Genomic DNA, 12961 nt, shown 5'->3' on the forward strand with positions numbered 1-12961 from the left:
CTTTCATTTGTAGCAAGGATCCGCGTGCAACTTTCACAAAGTTGCCAATTAGTAACAGAATCACGGGATTGCGGGGTTTACTGGCTCAGCCCTGCTCGGGGCAGTCGCCAGGGAGCGGCCCTGGCCCTGCTTGCCGCTGCCACCGGGAAGAGGGAGAGGGGCATGCCCAACCGGTGTTGCTGGGAAGCAGGGGAGCGGCGTCCCCGGCTGGTGCCTCTGGGAAGAGGGAGAGGGGCATGCCCGACTGGTGCCACTGGGAAGAGGGAGAGGGGCTTCCCCGGGCGCTGACACCGGGAAGAGGGAGAGGGGCGTCCCTGGTCGGTGCTCCCACCGCACCCCCAGGGCCAGGTGGCACTGTTGCTGTGCCGCCACTACCCCACCACCCGGGGCTGAGTGGGCTCCGGCTTGGCTCGGGGCTGCTGCTGGCTCAGACTTACAGGTTGAGAAATTTCCAAAATTTGTTCATATATTGGCCACCCCTGAATGTAAGCTGCACTTCGGTTTGGGAGCAAAATTTTAGTCAAAATGGTGCGGCTTATAACAATGAAATTACTGTAATTACTCCTTGTCCTTTCATTCCATATGCTTGTCAAAAATCGTTTACCAGCTTTCTTTTAGCCCTTTTAGATACTCTATCGTCTCCCTGGAGCTTTCTGTTATCCAGGTTAAACAAACCCCAATTTTTTCATCCTGTCTTCACAGGAGAGGTGTTAGGTCCGAATTCTTTTTACACTGGCGGCCCCAGAGCTGGATGCAGCACTCCAGGTGGGCTTTCACCAGAGAAGAGTGGAGGGGCAGAACCACCTCCCTTGACCTGCTGGCTACAGTGCTCTTGATGCAGCCTGGGACATATGCTGGGACATGTCCAACCTTTCTTCCATCAGTATGCATAAGTCCTTCTTGTACGGCCTGCTCTCACTTCTCTCATCCCCCTGACTGTATTGATTCTGGGGTATGCCCCAACACAAGGGGTAGGACCTTGCACTTGGTCTTGTTGAACCAGACACATTTTCCAGAGTGCCACTTCCTGACCTTGTCCAAGTCTCTCTGGATGGCATTCTATGCTTCAGACAGATTGGATTTACATCATCAAAATATGAGTGCAGCAATGAAATAGGAAATAAATACACAGTCAATAGACCTGAAACTATTACATGGATCTCCACAGGATTTCTTAATCTCATTTGGTCTAACTTTCAAGGAAGTTTGAGTTTCTAAACCCATGAAGGCCATTCATGTGAGGAAAGCTACCCACAACTCCTTTGCCGTCGTTTTTCTCCTGAAGCAGTTATAAAAAATTCTATTTTTTTTGTTGTTTTCATAGTAATTTAGAGAAGTATAAAACTAAAATGGGTCTCAAAAATGTGAAGAAACTTTGGAGTTGATACTCTGCCAGGTAGCAGAAACATATGAGAGTATACATTGACAGACCAGAGGCAGTTAGGAGTGAAAGATCAAATAAGGTGTTAGAAATCAAAATAGTCAGAGATCTTTAGAACAGATATCATATTATTAATTTAATTACCATTGCAAATGTACAGGGGTCGACAATATCATGCTAAAGAGAGGGGACAGAGAGGTTGAACACTGAATTTCTCTATTCCTTTATTTCTTCCCTTCTCTACTACATTAATCCTGATGTCAAAGGAGTGCAGTTTCTGTCGATACATTTAACTGGAGTTTTATCAAGTTTATGGGGATTCTGCAAATTATTCTGTGATGTTGTGTCATAATTCAGTGGACTATATTTTAAAAAAAAATTTCCAAACCTATTTCTGTATTTTCTTTTTCATATTTTCTGGTAGTTGCGATGAAAGATTTTAAATCAACACCAGTTGCCCCACCACAGTGTCTGAAATATAATTTCATTTTCTCCTGTAAGATAGATACACCAGGATAACTATTTCAATGACAAAGCCAGTATTTCTTTTTCTTCCATGACTACTGATGAAATAATTCGAATATTTATAGATTTTTATTATATCTCATTGTCAACACCTATCAATACCCAGAACTTAAACTTCTCCCAGCAAATCAGTTCCCCCAGTATTTTAATGTATTTTTGTTTCTGAATTCTATTATATGGTCACATTTCAGAGGAAATAAAAAGGTGGACTAAACAGACTGATGCATGTCATGAAAATGATGAAGCAATTTGAGAGATACAGCAATAGCAGACTGAATGATTTCCCTCCAGAATTCTGAAAACAGAAATTTATTAATTATAGCATGTATAGACAGGAATAGACTTTATATCTTTAATGTAGTAATAATAATATATAACCGCTCCCCATCACAAACCAAAAGGTACTGATACTTCTAATTTCAGGGTTTCAAGATATGGTGTGAAAATGCAGACACATTCTTGTGCTAGCAAAGCTGTTGAATTGTCCGAAAGATGATGAAAATGCAGGACTTGAAGGAATATAACCTGAACCTGAAGTAGTAGAACCATTGGTATAAACCAATGCCACTTCTATAAAGAGGAGGTGAATTAGAGCAAAAGAGGTAAAACTGAGAAAGGAATAAAAAGCCCTGGACTTTCCAAAACCTTATGGTAAAGAAAAAATAAACTGTTTCAGGAAATAAATTTCTGTGTAAGGAAAGAATGAACACCTACTTTGGACTAAACCAAGTATTTTTAGTGCATCAGTTCTCTCCTTTTTCCCTGCGCACCCCCCAGCATGAAGGTAAATTAAAATTGTACTAATGCATAGTCAGGATGGATAATAACTCCTGCTATATTTCTCTGGTCATCTCCACACATGTTGACTGGGATGGAGAAAGTAAGAACTAGTTAATGTAAATAAGCAGATTTGAATGGCTCTAAAACTGATATGGCCAGTGGTAGGATGCTGGTATAACTGATGTGTCTGTTGAATTCCAACTCTCCCTGCCAGCTCTTGCAGGGTCTGGCACTACACAGCAACTTGTCTGTCTGTCTGTCCATGCTCAAGCTGTGGCTGTGTTTGCTCCTGAAACAAAGTTTGATTCTATAGATTTGTTCTGTAGGAGCATACTACAGAGACTGCAAGGATGTGGAGAGGAGTGGAGACTCATGCAAAATCTGCTTGTGAGCAGCAGTGAGTCAGCTTATGTTCTCATATTTAAAAGAATAGCAGTAACCCAAACAGCCAATAAATAATTTTTTTCTACTCTGAATCTGTAAATTGTACATAAATTAATATCATATTGTCATCACAACTACTTGCTTGTAGGAGACATCCAGGTTTGTTCATTTGACTTTGAGAAAGACACTTGATGCCGCTTGGGTAACACACTTTGGACATAGCTTTTATTTAGCGTGTCAGATTGCAAAGCAAGTAGTTAGATCTCATCCTGAGACTTACTCACCTTGGATTCCCCTGAAATCTGTGGAAAAAAATTATTAGTTGAGTGGATGTAGAAATACAACTAATGGTATATTTTCTGTCATATGCAGACTCACAGATCAAAAACAGAAGGTTACATTCATGAACAGAAATAAGATTATCTTCTCTAACTGCCTTGAAATCAAAATTGAATCCAGCCCTATTCAGTCAAATATTTTGACTGGAATTTTAAAAAGTGTTGGATCAGTCAATTGCTGTTATTCCCTGTAACAATTCACATAAACAGATAAATACAGATAAAGTCAAATGTTCTTATCCAGCTTTGAAAAGATAATACTGTGAAAAGCTTGACTATCTGCAAGTAATCAAATGTAATGTTTCATGTTGTTCAGTAGCTTTTCTGTCTGAAGAGCTTAGGAAGGATATATTTTAGTGGGTAACCTCAGTTTTATTTTTTTATGAGCTGGTATGTTTTTGAGATACATACTCATTAATGCTGGAGATACAATGTGCTGCAGCCTAATTCTTTGTGCCACTGGTGTTACTACTCCAGTTAGGAGAAAACATTTAACATCCCGGAAAAAATGGAACAGTTGTTCCCTTTCCTTCACATGGATTCAGTTCAATCTTTCCTTTGTAGTCGTTCAAATTTTGGTCTACTTCCTTACTCTTTCAATCAATAAAATGTAATTTTTAATGTATCCAGTAATCTCTATGCCCAGGTTTTACCTATTAATAGACAAGTAAGCACAAAAGTGATGCAGGGCACTGGTTAATGGTGAGTTTCCCTTGTACATATGTAGAAAACTTGTCAAGTACACCTCTGCCTAATGGGGAAGCAGAGGTGTTCTGACAAGCAGCAGCAACAAATTAAAAAATAGTCACTCTCCTGTCAAATAATGTTTGTATATCAAAGATCTGGAATACAAAGCAGACTTATCAGCAATCATATTTTGAGTAGAATTCACTTGAATGTAACACCTTCTCCCTCTAAGGTTTTGAGATACGTTTAAAGAAGATCATACAACTTACTTATCCCAGGAACAAAGGTTCTTTTTTGAAAGCTGTCAGCTTGCTGACAGATATGATGAACATTTACTTCAGTCTTGTAAAAATATTAATCAAACTTGTTCCTATAGCTTCAGTCCAAGAAGGGTTACTGTTTTCTTTAGAAAAATGTTGTACATAATCGAGGAACTATGAATACATGTACAACTTGAATGCAAGCCATTATCTACGACATTCATTTATTTGTAATGAATACATACTAGTCTATAACAGGTTTAAAGGAAATGTAAACAGTATATGGGAATCTGTTTAATACAAGGCTATTTGCCAAAGACCCATGCACCATTTATTGAACCTTAAAAAACTTTTGAAAATATAGGTTTCATTTGCAAACTTCCATGTATAGACAGCTGGCAAGCTGCCTAGTTCCTCCTTAAAGGATTGTCATCCTTGGAAGAATAAATTTCTCCAACTAGACAAAAGCCAGTATTTTCATGTTTTACTGCAATCCAACTGATATGGCTGATATGGCAATTTAGTGTCTCAACATTTCAAATACCTGCGGATAATCAGTTACTTCAATCATCATAACTACAAATTGCTCTGTTTTCAAAGTCTGTATACATATGACAGTTTAACCAGAAACCTTCCCATGCTTAATCTTTTGTGATTTCTCTTAAGCTGTGAAATTATTTTTCTCCCAAATGCAGGATTTTATAATGAATGGGGAAAAAATTCCAACCAAGACTGTAATCAGATTTTTAAACCTTTGTATTAATGTCCTGTTTTATTTAATTTGATGTATATTTTATAGCCTGCTTACCTGTTAAACAGATGTGGAAATGTGCTGCGTTTCCAGCTGAAGAGACCTTTATGAGTGAGAAAACTCACAAGGCTTTTTCAAAGGGGGTACTGAACATACATTGCTTTTCTCTGACTCCAGCAGATGCTAACAGCTGTCCCAGCAGACAGGTAACACAAGGTTAAAGGCTAGCAGAGCTGTGTACCTTCAGGATCTGACTGCCTGCAAACGAAATGGGTGGTTTCTCAAAACTAATGAAAATGGCAGCAATGATGAGAAGAAGAAGGAGCTGACAACAACAACAACAACAACAAAAAAAAAAAACAAAACAGCAGAACAAGGAGAAAAGAAACCACCAAAAAATGAATTCTGGGTAGTACAAAACATGGCAGAGCTGATTTTAATATGTGGCAGGTTGAGTTCAGTAATCTTTGCTATTCACATTGATGTGAAACTTCATAGAGTTTTAGAGATTTGTATCTATTAAGACATGTAGGAGTGTTGCTACAACATGTGAACAAGTTTGCTACCACCTGCCATTCTTTCTCCATAATACAAATTGATATGAACTCTTTTAAATGCCTAACAGATAATTACTCTCAACACTGAATAAGAAAAGCAACATCTTTAGAGTGTCCTTTGTCTTTAAAAAGTAATTTAAAAAATAGACTAAAACTCAGCAGCAAGGCAAACCAACATTCGTATCCGCTCTCTTTTGTTTCTTTGATTACTTGGAGCCTTGTAATCAAACTGAGCTTAGTTTCAGGACCCTTGGGGCAGTATCTCTTAGTTCTCTGTCAGGCTGTGTTGTAAAACAATCAATCTTGTTCTTGTGCTGGCTTGGTAGAAGTGCCACAACACAAGGAGTGCAATGCTTTACTCTTTCTGTGAAGATTTGATGACAAAAGTTTTTATCAGAAGCTGACTGTATTTAGGATTATGAATATGCAATGACTCTCATTAGTATTGAAGCACAGGAACATGGTCTGACATCTCTTACCACTTTCAGCTGCTGCACAGTTGTCTAATGAATTGTCTTGCTCTTTCACTTTCACAGTCTTTGCTGTTATGGCCCAATTTGAGAATATTATTGATGGCAAAAAATTAATTGCCAAAAAATGCTCTTGATTTTGTTAAGCAGTGTTGAGTCAGGGTTTAAACTGTCAAAACAGAAAACCATTAAACTCTACAAGGGACAAATCCATCACAAGTGGAGAGGATATGCATGTCTGTATGTAGCCATGCACAAGCGTAAAGGGGTATGGCATGGGTATGCATACAGTCTGCAACTTACACATACAAACATATGTGTATGCATCAGTGATTGGTCTCAAAAACCTAATGTCCTGATGAATTATTTCTTTTATTTTTGCAATAAGAACAAATGGAGATAATGGAAAGTTTTTCAAATGATTTTGACTCTGGTACATTGCTACTTGAATAACCATTTTATACTCTTCTTTACTCCATTGGAAATATGTCAAGTACTTTTCACCTCATCTGCAATCTGAATAAGTTCTGCTAAGGATGGTTCCAACAAGTGATTAAAATACATGGCTTGATTTGTTGTATTTGAGGAGGTGTGTAGGCTTTCAGGAACAAGTGGAAACGACACCTATCCCCCAATTGGTTAAAATAAGCAATTTTTCCTCTATTTGTCTGAAATTTCTTCTGACATAAAAGAAGCTTTAATGGTTTTCTATAGATTGCGAAGGGCAAAGTGAATTGAATAGCTTAACAGCTTAAAAAAGTTTAAGCAGCATTCTGAAAGGTGTGTGTGTACTGCAAATAATAAAGGATATCAAGTTTTCCCACGAAGATGTCAGTCCTCTTGAGCTCTATACCCATTTAACCAGTAACAGAAATGGTCCCTGTGCAAGGAAAGAGGATCTCTTTTTTTTTTCTGAGATTTTTAGCACTGTTACTCCAACACAAGCTTGGTTTACCTCTTAATCCAATCCTAGGACTGTCTGTTCTTATCAACTTGATTAGAAAATAATAAACATATACATCTTCTGAGTATCAAATACAAGAGCAGTTTAAAATAAATGCAGTTCTGACAAAAGTGGCTTAACTATCATACATCAAACACTTGTTACCTCTCTGCCTTAGTGACTGCGCATGACTAAGAAAGAGTGAGTGATAAAATCTAAAGAAAGATGAAACCAACTGGACCTTTTTAAAGATCATCAATCATTCTGCACAACCATTATATTATTAGTTCCAGTAAGCCTTGTTCTCCCATTTTATGGACATCTTAAGCCCCCCACCCAGGACCAATGCTACCATGGGAAATAATTTCTATGGGGACCATCTCAGTGTGGACCAATCAGATCTAATCACATAACAAGCTACTGAATTATTCAATGTTCTCCCTAATTTTGCATTTTTCCTGCACTTTGCTGTCACTACAGGGTTTTAAAAGTATGAGTTTTTACAATATTTATTAAAAAGATAACCATCTGCAAAAATTTTTCTTTCTCAATGTCTTTCAACAATCATCATGTCCTTGGATTGTTGCACGGTGTACGTTATTATACACAGAATATTTTCTCTAAAAGGAATAACAATCCACAATGTGGCACTCAGCTTTAAACTCTTGCAGTTTTTAATATATCAAATGTAAGGACAACAATAGTGAAACAATTGTGTTCAAACATAAAATATTCATATTTACGGGGCAAACTATAACCAGCATGTCTCTTGACATGCTATGAATACAAGGCTTACATTGTATGTGAAAATATTTCAGTTTTAATTGCAAATCTGTGCAGAGATGATTTGGGGTCTGTAATTAGCACATAAATTTCAGACTTTGCAACTGCTATGAAAACACACATTATTTATGGAACTATTATCTAAATATAATTCAGTGTCTTTTGCTTTCAATAACTACTGTAAAATTCTGATTTAATAAAATGTGAAAAATTCCCCATGTCTAGCACTTCACATTATGGAGCATTCGTTCCTCTCACTGCATTTCCCCCTCAATCTGCAGTGGACTTTCCTCTTATCCATACTTCACTCATACCTCAGGGAGATTTCTTCATAGCCATAAAGTGCCTGGCACTTAATTTGTTTAAAATGAAAGTCTGGATTATTCAAATAGCTCTGAACTGCACAAACAGAGTAGTTTCTGTTTGACTCTTCCATCTTCATGCTTTTCATCAGAGATAGAAGCCGGAATAGATTGGAGTCCAGTCACAGCTGGGTTTGAGCTCTTGTGTGCAGATTTCCAGTTATCCAGAGAGGGTTAATGGACAGTGTTGCCTTGTTATCACTCGCTCATTGTAAACTGTAGGCTCAACCACTTCTAGCTCCCATCAGTGTAGGGCACAACCAGCTCAAAATTCGCCGTTTCCTTGCTAGAAATCCCATTATTTTTCAAAACAGGTTACTCACAAAATCTGTTTTACAGCAATTGTTTCTGAGACCTTTTACCATTCTTGAGTTTAAAAGTGTTTTTTTAGGTCACATGGAACTGAGCATTTTTCTTGCCAGCTTTGTGCTTGTCTCTAAGTTCAGGACTGTAACTGCAGATAAAGAGACTGGGCACCAGGTACGCACAAACACCCCAATATCAGGTTAAATAGTAAAACAGAGCTTGTAGTAACAGCAATGATGAATCTGTGACACATTTGAAATTTTCTCTCTGCTACATTTTACCCCCCCCACATCCTTTTGGATCCCTGTGTATATAGTTTTACTCTACTTGAAGGAAAATACTTGCCCACTTTCTGTCTGCTTCCAAACTGCAAGACACTTTGCTGTCTCTGGCTGTTCCAGCACCTCTGTGCAATGACAACTTCAACAGCCACTGCTGTAATAATCAAAATAAGGATCACTAACAGGGCTGCCTTGCTTCTCCTCTTTAGACTGTCTACTCAAATAATAAAAATAATTCTCCTGTATTTTTGTGTAGCCTATACTACACAGATTCCTCCACATCAATAATCTATACGATCTTTAAAACCTCAGGAATTAAGTGCTTGCAGTAACCTTATATATTGGTATATTTTTCTTAATGTCTAGCATAGTGAGATACCATGAAGGCCTGAGTTTTCTCATGAGAAGGAAGGTAGTGCATTCTGGGAACAGGAAAAATTTAATATAGAATGTCTTTGAAAAGTGTTGGAGTTGTGCAGCCTTTCACACAAGGATTTCTAAAAGTGAGAGTGGCATTTGGCTCACAGGTAGCAGAATTGTAGTCTAAAAATTTGGGAAAGCAGACCTGTCCTAATATCATCCAGACCATTCAATATGCAACAACTCAGATCAGTTTGATTTTTTTTTCACATTATCAATGTAATTCTAGATGCAGAACAATGAATCCAGTTTTCAGATGAGATTAGTGACACCTGAATAATGCAGGAAATCCCTAAAAAATGCCAAGATAGAAAGGAAATTACAGCACTTTTAAAAAATATGACAGAATAAATTATTGCTCCTTATAAGTGATATCAGAATATTAGGGTATTTCTCCTAGCCACCTGTCAAGCAGCTGCACATAAGACCATGACATATCCTTCTCACTTTCAGCAGTGTTGCTGAAGCTATATGAGATACTTTCCATAAATGGATCAACATCAGCCCAAACAGTTTTAATTTTTAATCTCATGTTTAATCAACATGGAAGTGATCAAAAGCACATATCAGAGAAATTGTTCAGACCACACTTGAGAACATTCACCAAGAGGGGTGTAAAGCAGAAGCAAAAGAGTATACTCTTTGAAGGTACTTCTGAGGCAGACCAGAAAATGATTTCAAGAGCAGAAGCTACAAGTACACCTACCAGCTCACTGGTTTTGATGTTTATAAGTATCTGCATTACAAAAGAAAGCTACAAAACAGTGCAGAGAGACCAACTATAGATGCAGTAGAGCCTTTACCTGCCTACTCCCCAAAACAGAAATTAAAGCTATGGGTTAAAAAGGTTTTTAATTTTCGAGTGGTAGGCCATTGTCAGTAGTCGCTTTCTGCAATACTGGTAAGCTCAGTATTTGGTGTTTATGCACTACTTTAAATATTTTAAGTGGGACACTGTGCAGCAGCTAGAGGACAGCATCCCTCTGTGCTCAGTACTGTACAAAAAAAGGATCCATGCATCAAGACATCTCTGTGTCTAGGAGATTACAATGTAGGGAACTGATTGGAGATATTTCATCGTCTTGTTAAGGCAGTGGTGTTGAACCCTAGAGGAAAATTTCATCCCTTATGGCACTCCAGCTGTACCTGTATGGTCATATCATCATGTATGTTGTTCTGAGCTTGACCTGGTCTGGGCTAGCCTTGCACTTGAAGGAAAAAACCACCATAACATCATCACCAAAGCAGTTACTCCCAGAACTATCCTTGCAGGTGGCTGGATACTGGGGCTAAGTGACCTTTGGGATCCAGCCCAAAGCTTTTCTGCAAAAACAGGTGAAGGCTGGGCCCGAAGAAGGTTATTTAGGGTTGATTTAGCATTGCTGGTGAAATCATTCAAGGAGAGACATGATCTGTGCAGATGGACAAAGCAATGGGCAAAGCTGAGATCTACTGCCAGACTGAAAGAAAAAAGAATTATCTTATGCACTGTAGACACTCTTCATCTGCTTTAATTTTTAATAGAAATTTTCCACTTTAAGTGCTATGAGCAATACAAGTTTAATGTGAACTTAGAGGACCACGCAACACAAGCATAATTGACTCACTATGATCACTCTTTAGATATTTTTTTGCCTTTTTCTTAAGTCTTAATGTTTCATTCTTAATGGAATCAGAAAATGACAGACAGCTGGAATGTGGCATAGCAGTCAACTAATGTGAATTCACCGAGTAGTAAATATTGAAATTAAATTTGAATTACTGCATGAGTAATTGCTGATTAGAAAACTGGAATAAAAGAGTCAGGGTAGGACATAAGCCACCAGCAAGTCAAAAGAAATAATTATTTTAAAAAATGTGGGGCCACTCCCAGTTTTAGGGGGTAGGTGAGGGAAGATGAAGTAATCACATCCTCCCACAGGAAAATGAACAATGTTATATTATTGCATACAGAGATCCCAGAGTGTTTTTCTCTTAAAAATATGTCAGACCCAGACTCATTTTGAGCTTGTAACTTCTTCTGACCAAAATTTTTAGTCAGAAAAGACAGAGCAAACTTTGTATTTTTTGCATCTCTTTGTAAAGAAGGATGGCTTCACAGCTGTTTCTTGATCCCCCAAACAGGTCTGACTAAATGCATAGGAAGAGCAAAACTTGGTAACTTTTGGGTATTAGTCCTTACCCACAACAGCGTGAAACAGAAAAGGAGGAGACATGCTTAGCAGTAATCTGGATCTGTTCTATTTTCAGCTTTAGTAACAATGTTTTGTTATTCTTGATCATGACATTAATTTTTTCTATATTTCAGTGTATTCACCTTAAAACAACTGTAGTAATAAATTTCCATTGCAGATCAATGCTAGAACTCCTAACTTATGGGAGCAAAGTGTTTTGAGATCCTCTTAGGAAAAGAGGTATCCTCTTAGAAAAGGAAAGCTGTGCAAGAAGATATCTGGCAAGAAACACCAGTTTATGATACCACCACCACCTGTGATTCCATCATCTTACAGGATAATCTTTCCTCCTTTCAATTAACACATCTTAGCTCAAATCCTATCAAAATATTTGCATAGATGCAGAAGTTCTCAGAACTCTCCTCGAGACGAGGGAAAATGTTTACTTGTGAAGAAAGCTTATTAACAGTCAAAGCAATGATGGAATCAGCACTTGGGGCAACTCCAAAACCACCTACTTAAACTTGCAAGGAAAAGAGTTAGATACAGATTCTGGTGGCATAATTAGTGTTTCCTCTGGTTTGGTTCTCGTTATTTCTGTTCCCATTTATTAAAAGCAAAAAAAGGGGGAAAAGTAAAAGAAAAAGGGAAAAAAAAAGGTTTTAAAGCTGTGATTGTGTTCCCCAGCAAACCTGATTGTGATTTCTATTTTGCAGGAGATTTTCCTTATATCTGCTACCAGGCTGACAAAACCAAATGATGACTTCTAATTCCTGTTTCTCTCAGTTGACATCACCAGCAGATAAATTCTGGGAAAGCTGCTTACATCATTCAGTTCAATTGACATGCTGGTATTGTTCCTGGGCTGAACTATGTGTGCTTGCTTCTCACTGTCCCTTCAGCAGAGGATGTGGAGAGGAAAATGGAAAGGAAGGAAATTTTTTAACTGGTTCATCTACTTCCTTCCTTCTCTACAGTCTTTTTTGCTGATATATAGAAAACTAGGTTGTGTGCCAGCTAACACCTTCTTGAATGATAAAAGGTCTGTATACATGCGATAAGCAGGTGGACACTAATCATGTTTTATGTTTTATGCATGCTGCTTCTTGGTCCTACTCCTCTCTTCATTCTTGAATTTGTAAAAGCATGTAACACAGAAAGAACTCTCACTCAGCTAGCCTCCCAGTGCATATGGTATAGAAGAGATTGAAAGATTAATCATTCAAACACCTTTCATTTAGTAGTCTGCATTAGGACAACCTTGTTAGACACACTGAAAATCACATTGTCAGGCACAAAAGAAACTTAGACAAATCCACTTCAGTTTGGCCGTAATTTCTGAGAATTGTGAATTAAAGACTCAGAAGAGTCCTCCCTAAAACTTAATTGAGAAAGGACACAAGACACCCTTTTATAAATATAAGCATATGTTGCTTTGTATAAACTAATTTTGAATTTTCTATATTTGATTTGCATCAAAAATGGTGAAGACACAAATGCTGCTGTGAGACTTTGATTGTAGCATCAGTATAATACACTCCACATCTCAGGATATAAAA

At 37.8% G+C, this 12961-nt stretch overlaps 1 long non-coding RNA gene across 5 annotated transcripts in view; it reads left to right on the top strand.

Annotated features, from left to right (window-relative positions):
• LOC117011500 overlaps positions 1-12149 on the top strand; it is a 67014-nt gene extending 54865 nt beyond the window's left edge. For 2 of the 5 annotated variants that reach the window (XR_004420994.2, XR_004420992.1), the window contains one exon: positions 12119-12149. This is a non-coding gene — a long non-coding RNA (uncharacterized LOC117011500). The other 3 variants (XR_004420995.2, XR_004420997.2, XR_004420993.1) reach the window with 3 other exon arrangements.
• The last annotated feature ends 812 nt before the right edge of the window (positions 12150-12961 follow it).

The sequence above is a fragment of the Catharus ustulatus genome, unplaced genomic scaffold (assembly GCF_009819885.2).
Source record: "Catharus ustulatus isolate bCatUst1 unplaced genomic scaffold, bCatUst1.pri.v2 scaffold_72_arrow_ctg1, whole genome shotgun sequence".
Lineage (NCBI taxonomy): Eukaryota > Metazoa > Chordata > Aves > Passeriformes > Turdidae > Catharus > Catharus ustulatus.